The sequence below is a fragment of the Globicephala melas genome, chromosome 15 (assembly GCF_963455315.2).
Source record: "Globicephala melas chromosome 15, mGloMel1.2, whole genome shotgun sequence".
Classification (NCBI taxonomy): Eukaryota; Metazoa; Chordata; class Mammalia; order Artiodactyla; family Delphinidae; genus Globicephala; species Globicephala melas.
In genome coordinates, this window is record NC_083328.1 from 50079896 (window position 1) to 50094952 (window position 15057).

The window sequence follows — 15057 nt, forward strand, 5'->3', positions numbered from 1 at the left end:
ATGAAATGTTATGGCCCTTGGAGTTCATCGGATAACTTATTGAAGATAAAGAGAAATGTGACTTGCAATCCCTTGGAAGATGTTAGCAATGTGAAGCCAAATAACCTTCAGGAAGAGGCAGTACTGTCAATCCAACCTGCCTCAGTTGTGTGCATTCTTCATGAAGATGAATTATAGACAGGGTTGGTGCATGCACAGCTGCAGGGGGCACTGCTCATATAGTATTCTATGTTGATGCTGCCTCCTGGACTTATGAAATGCATTGGTCAAAGAAAATCTTTCCTCCTAGGAGACAAATGTCATACTTTTCCTCCATTTCAGCTCCTCTCCTCAGCAGAATTTCACTACTTATGAGTAGCTGTTGGGAGACAATACATTATCAGCGAAGTCTTGAGGAGTCTACAAAGTTTGAGCTTCCACTGAGGGTTCAGCCAATGGAAACTCTTCCTATCATTTTCCTTTTAGCATTTGACATCTTGTGATCTACAGCCCTTGCTTGTAGGTACTAAAGAATCTCTACTTCCCTAGATATTCCAGCACCAAATAAACAGCAAATTTACATTGCTTCTACATAACACCCAGAGATGGTCTCTGCCTTGCTGTACATTAATACCCTGGGGTTCTTTCAAAAAATCCCCTTGGGACTTCCCTGGGAGTCCAGTGGTTAGGACTTCACCTTCTAATGTAGGGGATATGAGTTCAATCCCTGGTCAGGGAGCTAAGATCCCACAAGCCTTGGGGCCAGAAAACCAAAACACAAAACAGAAGCAGTGATCCACCAGAGGGCAGACAGCAGAAGCAAGAAGAAATACAAACCTGCAGCCTGTGGAACAAAAAAAACATTCACAGAAAGATAGACAAGATGAAAAGGCAGAGGGCTACATACCAGATGAAGGAACAAGATAAAACCCCAGAAAAACAACTAAATGAAGCTGGAGATAGGCAACCTTCCAGAAAAAGAATTCAGAATAATGAGAAAGAAGATGATCCAGGACCTCAGAAAAAGAATGGAGGCAAAGATCGAAAAGATGCAAGAAATGTTTAACAAAGACATAGAAGAATTAAGAACAAACAAACGGAGATGAACAATACAATAACTGAAATGAAAACTACACTAGAAGGAATGAATAGCAGAATACCTGAGGCAGAAGAACAGATAAGTGACCTGGAAGACAGAATGGTGGAATTCACTGCTGCAGAACAGAAGAAAGAAGAAAGATTAAAAAGAAATGAAGACAGTCTAAGAGACCTCTGGGACAATGTTAAACACAACAACATTCACATTATAGGGGTGAGAAGAGAGACAGAAAGGACCCGAGAAAATATTTGAAGAGATTAGAGTCAAAAACTTCCCTAACATGGGAAAGGAAATAGCCATACAAGTCCAGGAAGTGCAGAGAGTCCCATACAGGATAAACCCAAGGAGAAACATGCCAAGACATATAGTAATCAAACTGGCAAAAAATAAGACAAAGAAAAATTATTGAAAGCAGCAAGGGAAAAATGACAAATAACATACAGGGGAACTCCCATAAGGTTAACAGCTGATTTCTCAGCAGAAATTCTACAAGCCAGAAGGGGGTGGCAACATATATTTAAAGTGATAAAAGGGAAGACCCTACAACCAAGATTACTGTACCCTGCAAGGATCTCATTCAGATTCAATGGAGAAATCAAAAGCTTTAGAGACAAGCAAAACCTAACAGAATTCAGCACCACCAAATCAGCTCTACAACAAATGCTAAAGGAACTTCTCTAAGTGGGAAAGACAAGGGAAGAAAAGGACCCACATAAACAAACCTAAAACGATTAAGAAAATGTTCATAGGAACATACATATTGATAATTACCTTAAGTGTGAATGGATTAAATGCTCCAAGCAAAAGACACAGGCTTGCTGAATGGATACAAAAACAAGACCCATATATATACTGTCTAAAAGAGACCCACTTAAGACCTAGGGACACATACAGACTGAAAGTAAGGGGTTGGAAAAAGATATTCCATTCAAACGGAAATCAAAAGAAAGCTGGAGTAGTAATACTCGTATCAGATAAAATAGACTTTAAAATAAAGACTGTTACTAGGGATAAGGAGGGACACTACATAATGATCAAAGGATAAATCCAAGAAGAAGATATAACAATTATAAATATATATGCACCCAACATAGGAGCACTTTAATACATAAGGCAACTGCTAACAGCTAAAAAAGAGGAAATCGACAGTAACACAATAATAGTGGGGGACTTTAACACCTCACTTAGACCAATGGACAGATCATCCAAAAGGAAAAGAAATATGGAAACGGAAGCTTTAAATGACACAATAGACCAGATAGATTTAATTGATATTTAAAGGACATTCCATCCAAAAACAGCAGATTACACTTTCTTCTCCAGTGCACACAGAACATTCTCCAGGATACATCACATCTTGGGTCACAAATCAAGCCTCAGTAAATTTAAGAAAATTGAAATAATATCAAGCATATTTTCTGACCACAAAAATATAAGATTAGAAATGAATTACAGGGAAAAAGATGTAAAAAACACAAACACATGGAGGCTAAACAATACGTTACTAAAAAACCAACAGATCACTGAAGAAATCAAAGAGGAAATCAAAATATACCAGAGACAAATGACAATGAAAACACAACGATCTAAAACCTATGGGATGCAGCAAAAGCAGTTCTAAGAGGGAAGTTTATAGCTATACAAGCCTACCTCAAGAAACAAGAAAAATCTCAAATAAGCAATCTAACATTACACCTAAAGGAATTAGAGAAAGAAGAACAAACAAAACCCAAAGTTAGCAGAAGGAAAGAAATCAGAGCAGAAATAAATGAAATACAAACAAAGAAAACAATAGCAAAGATCAATAAAACTAAAAGCTGGTTCTTTGAGAAGATAAACAAAATTGATAAACCATTAGCCAGATTTATCAAGAAAAAGAGGGAGAGGACTAAAATCAATAAAATTAGAAATGAAAAAGGAGAAGTTACAACAGACACTGCAGAAATATAAAGCATCCTAAGAGACTACAGCAAGCAACCCTATGCCAATAAAATGGACAACCTGGAAGAAATAGACAAATTCCTTGAAAGGTATAAGCTTCCAAGACTGAACCAGGAAGAAATAGAAAATATGAACAGACCAATCACAAGTAATGAAATTGAAACTGTGATGAAAAATCTTCCAACAAACAAAAGTCCAGGACCAGATGGCTTCACAGGTGAATTCTATCAAACATTTAGAGAAGAGCTAACACCCATCCTTCTCAAACTCTTCCAAAAAATTGCAGATGAAGGAACACTCCCAAACTCATTCTATGAGGCCACCATCCCCCTGATACCAAAACCAGAAAAAGATACTACAAAAAAAGAAAATTACAGACCAATATCACTGATGAATATAGATGCAAAAATCCTCAACAAAATACTAGCAAACAGAATCCAACAACACATTAAAAGTATCGTACACCATGATCAAGTGGGATTTAGCTCAGGGATGCAAGGATTCTTCAACATACACAAATAAATCAATGTGATTCACTGTATTAACAAATTGAAGAATAAAAACCATATGATCATCTCAATAGGCGCAGAAAAATCTTTTGACAAAATTCAACACCCATTTATGATAAAAACTATCCAGAAAGTGGGCACAGAGGGACTCTACCTCAACACAGTAAAGGCCATATATGACAAACCCACAGCCAACATCATTCTCAGTGGTGAAAAACTGAAAGCATTTCCTCTAAGATCAGGAACAAGACAAGGATGTCCACTCTCACCACTATTATTCAACATAGTTTTGGAAGTCCTAGCCACAGAAACCAGAGAAGAAAAAGAAATAACAGGAATACAAATTGGAAAAGAAGTAAGACTGTCACTGTGTGCAGATGACATGATACGATACATAGAGAATCCTAAAGATGCCACCAGAAAACTTCTAGAGCTAATCAACGAATTTGGTAAAGTAGCAGGATACAAAATTAATGCACAGAAATCTCCTGCATTCCTATACATGAATGATGAAAAATCTGAAAGAGAAATTAAGGATACACTCCCATTTACCACTGCAATAAAAAGAATGAAATACTTAGGAATAAACCTACCTAGGGAGACAAAAGTCCTGTATGCAGAAAACTATAAGACACTGATGAGAGAAATTAAAGATGATAACAACAGATGGAGAGATATACCATGTTCTTGGAATCAAAGAATCAATTTTGTGAAAAGGACTATACTACCCAAAGCAATCTACAGGTTCAATGCAATCCCTATCAAATTACCAATGGCATTTTTTACAGAACTAGAACAAAAAATCTTAAATCTTGTAAGGAGACACAAAAGACCCCAATAGCCAAAACAGTCTTGAGGGAAAAAAGTGGAGCTGGAGGAAACAGACTCCCTGACTTCAGACTATACTACAAAGCTACAGTAATCAAGACAATATGGTACTGGCACAAAAATAGAAACAGATCAATGGAACAAGACAGAAAGCCCAGAGATAAAACCACACACCTATGGTCAACTAATCTATGACAAAGGAGGCAAGGATATACAATGGAGAAAAGACAGTCTCTTCAATAAATGGTGCTGGGAAAACTGGACAGCTGCATGTAAAAGAACGAAATTAGAACACTCCCTAACACCATACACAATAATAAACTCATAATGTATTAGAGACCTAAATGTAAGACTGGACACTATAGAACTCTTAGAGGAAAACATAGGAAGAGCACTCTATGACACAAATCACAGCAAGCTCTGTTTTGATCCACCTCCTAGAGTAATGGAAATAAAAACAAAAATAAACAAATGGAACCTAATGAAACTTAAAAGCTTTTGCACAGCAAAGGGAACCATAAACAAGATGAAAAGACAACCCTCAGAATGGGAGGAAATATTTGCAAATGAATCAACGGACAAAGGATTAATCTCCAAAATATATAAACAGCTCATGCAGCTCAATATTAAAGAAACAAACAACCCAATCCAAAAATGGGCAGAAGACCTAAATAGACATTTATCCAAAGAAGACATACAGTTGGCCAAGAAGCACATGAAAAGCTGCTCAACATCACTAATTATTAGAGAAATGCAAATCAAAACTACAATGAGGTATCACCTCACACCAGTTAGAATGGGCATCATCAGAAAATCTACAAACAACAAATGCTGGAGTGGGTGTGGAGAAAAGGGAACCCTCTTGCACTTTTGGTGGGAATGTAAATTGATATAACCACTATGGAGAACAGTATGGAGGTTCCTTAAAAAAACTAAAAATAGAATTACCATATGATCCAGCAATCCCACTACTGGGCACATACCCAGAGAAAACCATAATTCAAAAAGACACATGCACCCTAATGTTCATTGCAGCACTATTTACAATAGCCAGGTCATGGAAGCAACCTAAATGTCCATTGACAGACGAATAGATAAAGGAGATGTGGTACATATATACAATGGAATATTACTCAGCCATAAAAAGGAACGAAATTGGGTCATTTGTAGAGATGTGGATGGATCTAGAGACTGTCATACAGAGTGAAGTAAGTCAGAAAGAGAAAAACTAATATTGTATATTAATTCATATATGTGGAACCTAGAAAAATGGTACATATGAACTGGTTTGCAGGGTGGAAATTGAGACACAGATGTAGAGAACAAACATATGGACACCAAGGGGGGAAAGCAGCGGGGGAGTGATGGTGGTGGTGTGATGAATTGGGCAATTATGATTAACATGTATACACTGATGTGTATAAAATTGATGATTAATAAGAACCTGGTATATATATATATATATATATATATATATATATATATATATATATACAGAAGCAGTATTCTAAAAAATTCAATGAAGACTTAAAAAAATGGTCCATATCAAAAAAATCTAAAAATAAAGTAACATAAAATTTTAAAAAAAAATCCCCTTGCCCATTTCCCACTGTTAGGATCTGATTTAATTAACCTGGGGTAGGCACTGTCTGAGAATATTTTACAAAGCTCCTCAGATGGTTCTAATAGTAGCCTAGGTTGAGAACCACAGACCTAGGAAATAGTTCAAAAGTGTCCCAAGACAAGGTTATTACTGAAAAGTTCAATTTATTAGATTAGGAAAATGGGAAAACTGTAACACTGCTCTATCAAAAAGAACAAAAAAAGATAAATTGTAATAGAGCATTTGATTCCTCAACCTACCAAATTTAGTTTCTGCCCACAATTTTACCAAGGTCTACAAGTACTGCCACATGGCCAAATCCATCCTATCACTGGTTCTCAATATTGTACACAGGAATACTCTGGAAATCTTTTAAAATCTAGACACCCACCCATACGCCAGCCCAATTAAATCAGAATCTTTTTGGGTGGACACCAGAAAATCCAATAAATAAAAAAATTCGTTTTTTTAGACATTTGCCAGTTGATTCCAAAATGCCGCCAAGGTTAAGAATGATTGTATTACTTTCTTTTCAGTCACTATTGTACTAAACTTCTCAGCAACCTTTGACACCAGCTTCTTCCTCCTCCTTGGGAAACTATTATCTTGGCTTCTGTGACTCCACATTTTCCCATTTTCCTCTTTCTTCCAACTTCTCTAACCATTCCCCCCCACCTCATTCTTATGTGTCAGCTTCTCTTCTAGATTTCTACATTATGAAAATCTTCAGACTTCAGCTCTTGAGGCAGAGTCATCATCCTGGTCTAGTTGATATAATTTATTCCTATGATTCTAAATATCATCATTAAGCCAAAATCTCCCCAGTTTATATCTGTAGCCCAGATTAATTTTTTTCAGCTTATTTATCCTCTTGGATGTTTTACAGGCATCTTTAACTAAACGTTTTCAAAACTGGACTCTTGACCTCAGATGTGTTCCTCTTTAATACCTTCCTTAATTTCACTATAAAATGTGATCTCCCCATTTTTACAGGCCAGAAATCTGGGAGGTGTTCTCAATTCTGCTCTCCTCAAACCCCACCCACAAATCCAGACCTTTATCACATCTCATCAAGTGTACCTCCAAATATACTTCAAATACACCTTCTCCTCTATGTGTACACAACTAAATTAGTCATTTCTTGTTGCATCATACATGGTTCTAAAACTTAGTGTCTTAAAACAATGATGAACTCTTAATATCTCATATAGTTTTTTTTAACAACTTTATTGGAGTATAATTGCTTTACAATGCTGTGTTAGTTTCTGCTGTATAACAAAGTGAATCAGCTATATTATATACATATATCCCCATAGCCCTGCCCTCTTTTGCCTCCCTCCCACCCTCCCTATCCCACCCCTCTAGGTGGACACAAAGACCGAGCTGATCTCCCTGTGCTATGCAGCTGCTTCACACTAGCTATCTATTTTACATTTGGTGGTGTATATATGTCAATACTACTCTCCCACTTTATCCCAGCTTATCTTTCCCCCTGCCTGTGTCCTCAAGTCTATTCCCTATGTCTGCGTCTTTATTACTGTCCTGCCCCTAGGTTAATCAGAACCAATTTCTTTTTTTTTTGGATTCCATATATATGTTAGCATACAGTATTTGTTTTTCTGACTTACTTCACTCAGTATGACAGACTCTAGGTCCATCCACTTCACTACAAATTATTGTTTCGTTTCTTTTTATGGCTGAGTAATATTCCATTGTATATATGTGCCACATCATCTTTATCCTTTCATCTGTTGATGGACACTTAGGTTGCTTCCTTGTCCTGGCTATTGTAAATAGTGTTGCAATGAAAAATGTGGCACATGTCTCATTTTGAATTATGGTTTTCTCAGGGTATATGCCCAGTAGTGGGATTGCTGAGTCATATGGTAGTTCTATTTTTAGTTTTTTAAGGAACCTCCATACTGTTCTCTACAGTGGCTGTATCAATTTACATTCCCACCAACGGTGCAGGAGGGTTCCCTTTTCTCCACACCCTCTCCAGGACTTATCGTTTGTAGATTTTTTTGATGATGACCATTCTGACCGGTGTGAGGTGATATCTCATTGTAGTTTTGATTTGCATTTCTCTAATGGTTAGTGATGTTGAGCATCTTTTCATGTGTTTGTTAGCAATCTGTATATCTTCTTTGGAGAAATATCTATTTAGGTCTTCTGCCCATTTTTGGATTGGGTTGTTTGTGTTTTTTGATAATGAGCTGCATGAGCTGCTTGTATATTTTGGAGATTAATCCTTTGTCAGTTGCTTCATTTGCAAATATTTTCTCCCATTCTGAGGGTTGTCTTTTCATCTTGTTTATGGTTTCCTTTGCTGTGCAAAATCTTTGAAGTTTCATTAGGTCCCATTTGTTTATTTTCATTTCTCTAGGAGGTGGGTCAAAAGGATCTTGCTTTATGTCATAGTGTTCTTCCTATGTTTTCCTCTAAGAGTTTTATAGTGTCTGGCCTTACATTTAGGTCTTTAATCCATTTCAAATTTATTTTATTTTGTCAGCTGTACATCCCATCTTACCCTCTGAAAAGAAAAACTCTTGTAAGGTCATTTGCAAAGAGCTTTTTGAGACTACTTCCTTGTTTATTTACCAGTCATTCAGAAGAAGTGAAGGGATTGTGATTTTTATACATCTTGGGGTCTGGAGTGAAGTTGAGACTCAACTAGGAGAGCAATGGGGTAAGGGAGCCCCTCTGTGGGTGGGCACTGATTAGAAGCTTCACACAACTAGCTATGTTTTGAGTGGCAAACGGAAAGCTAATATAGTTCAGTAAAAAGAAACAAAGAAACACTCTAAAGAACAGATGCAGCAACTCAGGGGTATAAGAGTCAGGGATGAATTAGCACAAGAGCAAACTTCTCTTTACATGTGACTAGGCACTAAAAGAGCACATGCATAATTTTTAATCTGTATAATGACTAATTTTTAAATAATTTAAGTTTAGATGATGTTATATTTTCAACATAGCAGGAAAATCCCTGGAGGGGTTGGTAAAGCAATCATATGGATTTGGGGAAGTGATGGTCTTCTATTTGATTCTGTTGATTCCTCCACCATCCTAGGAATTTCCTTGACTTTGGTAACACGACAGTTCCTGGTACTTCTCAATATCCTTTGCAGGGCTTTCCTTTTAGTATTAGAACTCTTAATGTAATAGGGAAGAATAAATCTGACTCTATATTAGATCTGTTTCTTTTACTTTAACCTTTGTATTCCACTGCTTTTGCTACAAGTTAAGAATGTTGCCTATAGCCTAAAATATAAAGGAGAGCCCATTCTCAAGGCTCTGACCTTTAAGGCTATATCACTTTTCCATCCAAATAGAGATTAAAAAGTTGCAGAACAGAAAGTAACATTTGTCTTGTTGGAGGTTTACAGGGACATCATGACCTGACCTATGTGGACAGCTGCAAGAATAAAGGATTCCTACACCAAGAAGTTTGCAAAAGGCAATCATGCTCGTCTCTCACCTTGCCTTTAAAAATGCCTTGCTGAAACCCTTTGGGAAGTTTGGGGGTTTCTGGGGCATGAGCCACCTGCTCTCCTCTCACAGACCTGCAGTGAACCTTTCTCTGCTCCAAACTCCAATCTTTAATATTGTTTGGCCTCACTGTGTGTCAGGGCACAGGAACATGCATTCAGTAACATTAACACAAACCAATTTAGTAAAAAGAGAATGTGACAGGTCCTAAAACTTAGAATTTCAAGGGGTAGACTGAGCAAGCCTGGATCTGAGACGCGAGAACAGTTCTCTCTCCCTCTGCTGTGCTTGCTGGCACTCTCTTCTGGCTCTTTGCTCTCTCAGCTCTGCTTTCGTTTGTGTGAACTCCAACTGTAACAGGGAAGAGCCAACTCTGACTACATGTTGGATCTGTTTCTTTTACTTTAACCTTTGCTTCCTGGTTGCTTTTGTTCACTAAAAGATACTGCCTGTACATAATGGCCTGCCTCAGGGAGCCCTGCCCCTCAGTCTGAATGTTAAACCAAAGTGCCTTTGTTCAGGGAAACATCTGGACCCTGTCCACCTGTGGATGGCTACAAAAAAGAAGAAATTAACACATCCCCTCCCTGAGGCTGGCCGTTCCAGGGGATATTGGTAAAACTTATGGCCTTTTTACTTTACTTCCTCATCTCCTCCCCCTCTCTGTGCTATAAAAGAAACTGGCATCCAAACCCTGATAAGATGGTTATTTAGAGACATTAGTCTGCCATCTTCTCAGTCTGCCAGCTTTCCAAATAAAGTCATATTCCTTGCCTCAACACCTCGTCTCCAATTCATTGGCCTGTCGTGTGGTGAGCAGAGTGAGCTTGGACTTGGTAACACAACCTCAGCTGGAATGTCCCCACAAGGTAGCGAAACTGTCCACCAGCAGCTCCAGGCTTACATCCTGCTGGAATCCCAAGTAAAAAGTGAATCTCTTTTCCAGTTGGTCCGGTAAAAACCCTACTTGATCTCTCAATGAAACTGGCTTTGGCCTCTTCCCCTGCCAAAATTTCTATCTAAGGTTCTAGTCACACTGCCTTTTTTCAGTCTTTGCTGAATTGGGTCTTTCCTGCAAAATGCTGTTCTTTCTACCAGACTCTTTCCTTCCGTAAGGGCCAACTTAATTTCTTCCTCATCCTTCAGATCTCACATAAAATGCTGTTTCATCAGTGTGATTTTTCTGATTCCAGAGCACATACTGTAAGTTTATATATTGTGTAAGGAAAGTGTTAACCTTGCAGCTATACTGGATAGCACTGTGCTTACCTCCTGGGATGTCTAGAAGTCTGATCAAGGGAAGGTTGAAATATACTAACTCCAACTTCATAATGTTCTGTTTAAAGTTCAAAACTCCCCTAGAGGCAACATGTATTAGTTTGTCTACACTTTTTAGGGATGTGTAGATTGATAGTTTGTACCTGATTTAACAGGTTACACAGCCTGGGTTTTTATATAGCCAGTGGTATAAAAAAGCCCTCAATAAATGTATGCCTGGGCTCACCGTTATCTTGTTAGTGTATAATCTGAAGATGAAGTGTGCCCTGTCCTGAGCAACTAGGAAAGGACATAGAGAGTTATGCCTAGAAGTCTTAGACCAAAATATGATAGCCTGTGCACTCTGTCCTGCCATATCCTTTGCTTATATGAGAAACTTCCTTAAGTATATCCTGTGGAATTATGTGAGTCTTGTGATAATCTCCAATTATCCAAACTTGTGTAATTGTCACTTATGTATTTTGTGATTATTCTAATAAAATATGTCTCTCCTACAAACTGAAAGCTCCAGGAAGGCAGGGGTCATGCCTCATTTTGCATTTCATCTTCTCCTGACATGCCGTAGTGCTTGATACATGGTAAATTAAGATCCAACCAGGGAAGCAGAAACCATTCTGCATTCTCACAGAAGGGAAGTTAATGCAAAGATTTGGTGGCACAGGTGATAGAAGAGGCCGAGGAGTCAACCAGGACACTGTGAGGTGGCCCAGATATTTACAAAAAAAAAGGAAGCTGGTACCATCCCTAGGCTAGAGGGACAGAAGGAGGAGGTGGTTCCACCAGAGCTCAGAGGCCAGGGTCACACAGTGGAAGTTGGAACCAGGGCAGGATATTCAGGTGGGAACTGGAGCTATGGGGGAGACAGACACAGCTACTGCCTGGGATGCAGCCTGAGGCAAAGAGGGCAAAGGAGAACTAGCCTGGCTTCTCTTCTCCTTCCTTTCCACTCCTTTCTCTTACCAGTGTCTGCCATTGTCCCAATACAGCTGGAAGCCAGATGACACCGAAACAATCTGTCTAGGTCATGCTCCGGGGTGGGGGGGGCACCACAGGGTAAGAGAAAGGAACAGCTCCAGGATTATCATTATCAGTGCTCAATAAATATACTGAATGAATGAATAAAACCAAACTGTGTGCAGAACAAGCATTGCTGGTTGATTCAAAATTCTAGTGCTACCAGCCTTGAGGGGTCTAAATTTATAACAAAAATGCATGGGTGACATAGACCAGAGGTCCCTACCCAGGGGAGAATCTGGAGAGACACAGTCAGTCGGCCTGGCTGTTGTCACTTAGTGATGAGTCTGTTGCTGATCAATCCTCCTCCTGGCTGACTCTTTCTTTAGCTGTGCAACTGATCTCGGAGACACAGCAGTGAGCAGTCCTGAAGACAGATCTTAGTTCCCTGCCCAGGAATTGAACCTGGGTAGCCTGGATGAAAACCAGGAATTCTAGCCGCCAGACCACCAGGGGCTAGAGGCTAGGAGCAAAGTGGCCCTGGCTCTTTCTCCCATTTGAAAGGAAGAATGTGTCAAGGAGGCAACAACTGTAAAAACAGGCACAAAGTTTATTATGAGATGCAGCACAACATATGGGAGAGCACACAGAGAAGCATTTTATTTAAGACAGAAGCAAGGCAGAAATACACACCCAGAGATAAAGGGTGTGGGCATCCTCCCTAATGAGGAGGAGTGCAGTAAAGAGGTGATTTAAATCTCTTATATAGGACAGTCCTTCTGGGTCTTTGTTTACGTTTGGTCAATTATCTCATTTCTTTTTTGGCACCTGACTGGTTCTAGAACCCTCCCCAAGATGCATGTGCAACTTTTTGCTAACATGGATCCCACCATAGAGGGCTGTGGGTGCATGTCCACACTGATTATTAGGTGGGGTCCCCTTCCTTTTTGACCCCCAAGTAGCCTTCCTACACCATGTGCAGACAGGGAAGTCTTCCTTTATCTCAGGAGCGGACACCTTATCTCTTTACTTTAGCAGAGCTCAGCTTCTGCCACTAGCTTTGTCCTTGGAGTGTCTGGGTGAGAACAAAGCTTCAATTTCACTCCACTTGACAAACACCAGCTGTCCGGCCCAGGGGCCCATCTGTTTCCTACCTCACAATATATTATAGCTTTAGCTTGGGATGAATTACTGATAAATATTTTTCAGTAATCCTTTGCCTATTGGTCATTTCATTTGTTCTGTGTTGATTTCAGTATTTACTTTTTATGAGGTGAGGGAATACTTACTTTATTTCCAATTCTCTTAGGAGGAGACCACACTGGAGCCTGCGTGTCCCAATAACAAAGAGCATAATAATCTCCCAAATGTAAAGAAATACATGGATATTTCAAATCATCTTGTAAAAAACTAAACCTATGGAAATTAAATCATCTTTTGTGTATTAGTTCTTCTTCAAAGTCTTACTATTTGCTGAAGATAAAAAGGAAAGGCCATTATTCTAAATTCTGAATAAAACACATACACCACACAATACTCAACTATTTATCTAGGATAAAAAAATCTCCAGTGACTCCCAGAATGTTAACAGAATATTCAATTATTCCTTATTGCCCAGATAAAATTCATGATATAGTAACAATTACCTAAGGACCCAAGAATGTTGGCATGAGTTCATTTGATCTGCACAAATGCCCGATCTACCTTCATTTGTAAATTTCCCCCAGGATCCATTGTTAAATAAACACAATTTCAGGAAAAAATATATCCTCTACAAATATTTGGAAAATAATAATGCAGTACAGTTGACTATTTACTTCAAATTTATGCCTGTTTGTAGAAGCCATCTGAATTCTCCCTTCTCTCTTTTCATACTACCTTCCTTAAAAACAGACTATAGGCTGAGTGGTTCTCTTGGGCACCTTCATGCTACAGAGTGAATTTGCTAAGTTGTGAATTTAATAAAAATTGCTAAGCTAACTGCACTGGAGCTGATTCATTTGTACCAATTAGACATGACCTTATCCTGAGCATGAGGTTGAACATGTCTCTCCTGTTTAAAATTTTCAGTGATTGATAATGCTCAATTCACGTTTGAAGAAACAGATGCTGCCAGTGGGATTTGTGAATTGCTTTCTCTTTTTAAGTAGCTGCTGAATTGGTTCTCATTGCTGTTCTTTCTTGTTCTTTGTAATTAAGAATAATTTAGACAAGTTTGGAAGTTTGTAAAAGTTACATTCTTTTTAAGAAGAAAGCATGTTATACAAAATGAACCTCAAGGCATTGCCACCTAAAACTTTGCACACAAAACATGTCATTTGCACCAGATGCTACAGTGCTACACATTTCCATTAACAGCCAGAGTAGCCACTGCTCAGCTGCTGAGGTTGGTGGTTGCTTTGGGCTCAGAGTTACCTTCTCCTCTGGAGGATTGCCCTTGGCTGACTGGAGTCACCTTGTCAGTGAGCAAGGTGAAAAACCTGAAGTTTCTAACAGCCAACCTCCTTCCTTCTGAGCAGGGCAACCTCTGTGCTACAATTCATCTTCCAGAGCCGATTCCCCATGGAATCAGGCTGGGGCTAACTTTCTCTTTCTTAGGTCCTCCTCCTGCTTTATTCTGCTTCCATCATCCCTTACAAGTTTCTCCTGGGAACACTCCTTCAAAAAAATACTTACACAAGAGTCTCCATCTCCCTATTTCTAGGGAGCTCACGCTAAGACACTATTTTCATTACCTAACTATTTAGACTCTATAAGAAATTGGTTAGGCTCTGCAGACCAAAAAAAAAAAAAATTGAACATTTGTTTCACTATCCACCAGAATGACTATGACTAAGGATTAGTAACTATTTCCATAGCAAATGCATACTGTTCATCTTTCTGTGATGATCAAAAGCTACATAAAATGTTTACAGGTTTAAATCACTTCAGCTGACAGTCTGGAAGTGAATCCTTTATACTCTTCTGATTGTCTAGGTCTGGATCCTCATCCCTGTGCCTCCTTTGGGTTTACTTTGCAGCCCGAGACTGAAAGAAGTTTAAAAACAAATCACTTATGGAGCACGGACTATGCAAAGGCACAAACCTAGAAACCTTATAGATGTTATTCCATTTGATTTTCACGACAGTTTATTAAGGGGCATATTATTAGCCCTACTTTATAGATGATGAAATTGAGACTCAGAGACAGTTTGTAACTTGATCCGTAGATGTGCAGCTGGTAAATGGCAGAGTGAGGATTCAAATCTACCGACTACAAAACCACACTTTTAACCCGCTCACCCAAGTGTTCATGTAAAGATCAGTATAGAGGAGGGTATAGAGAAGAGTATTTCCTTCTCAAGTTCAGCTCCTGTATATACATTCTTATAGCA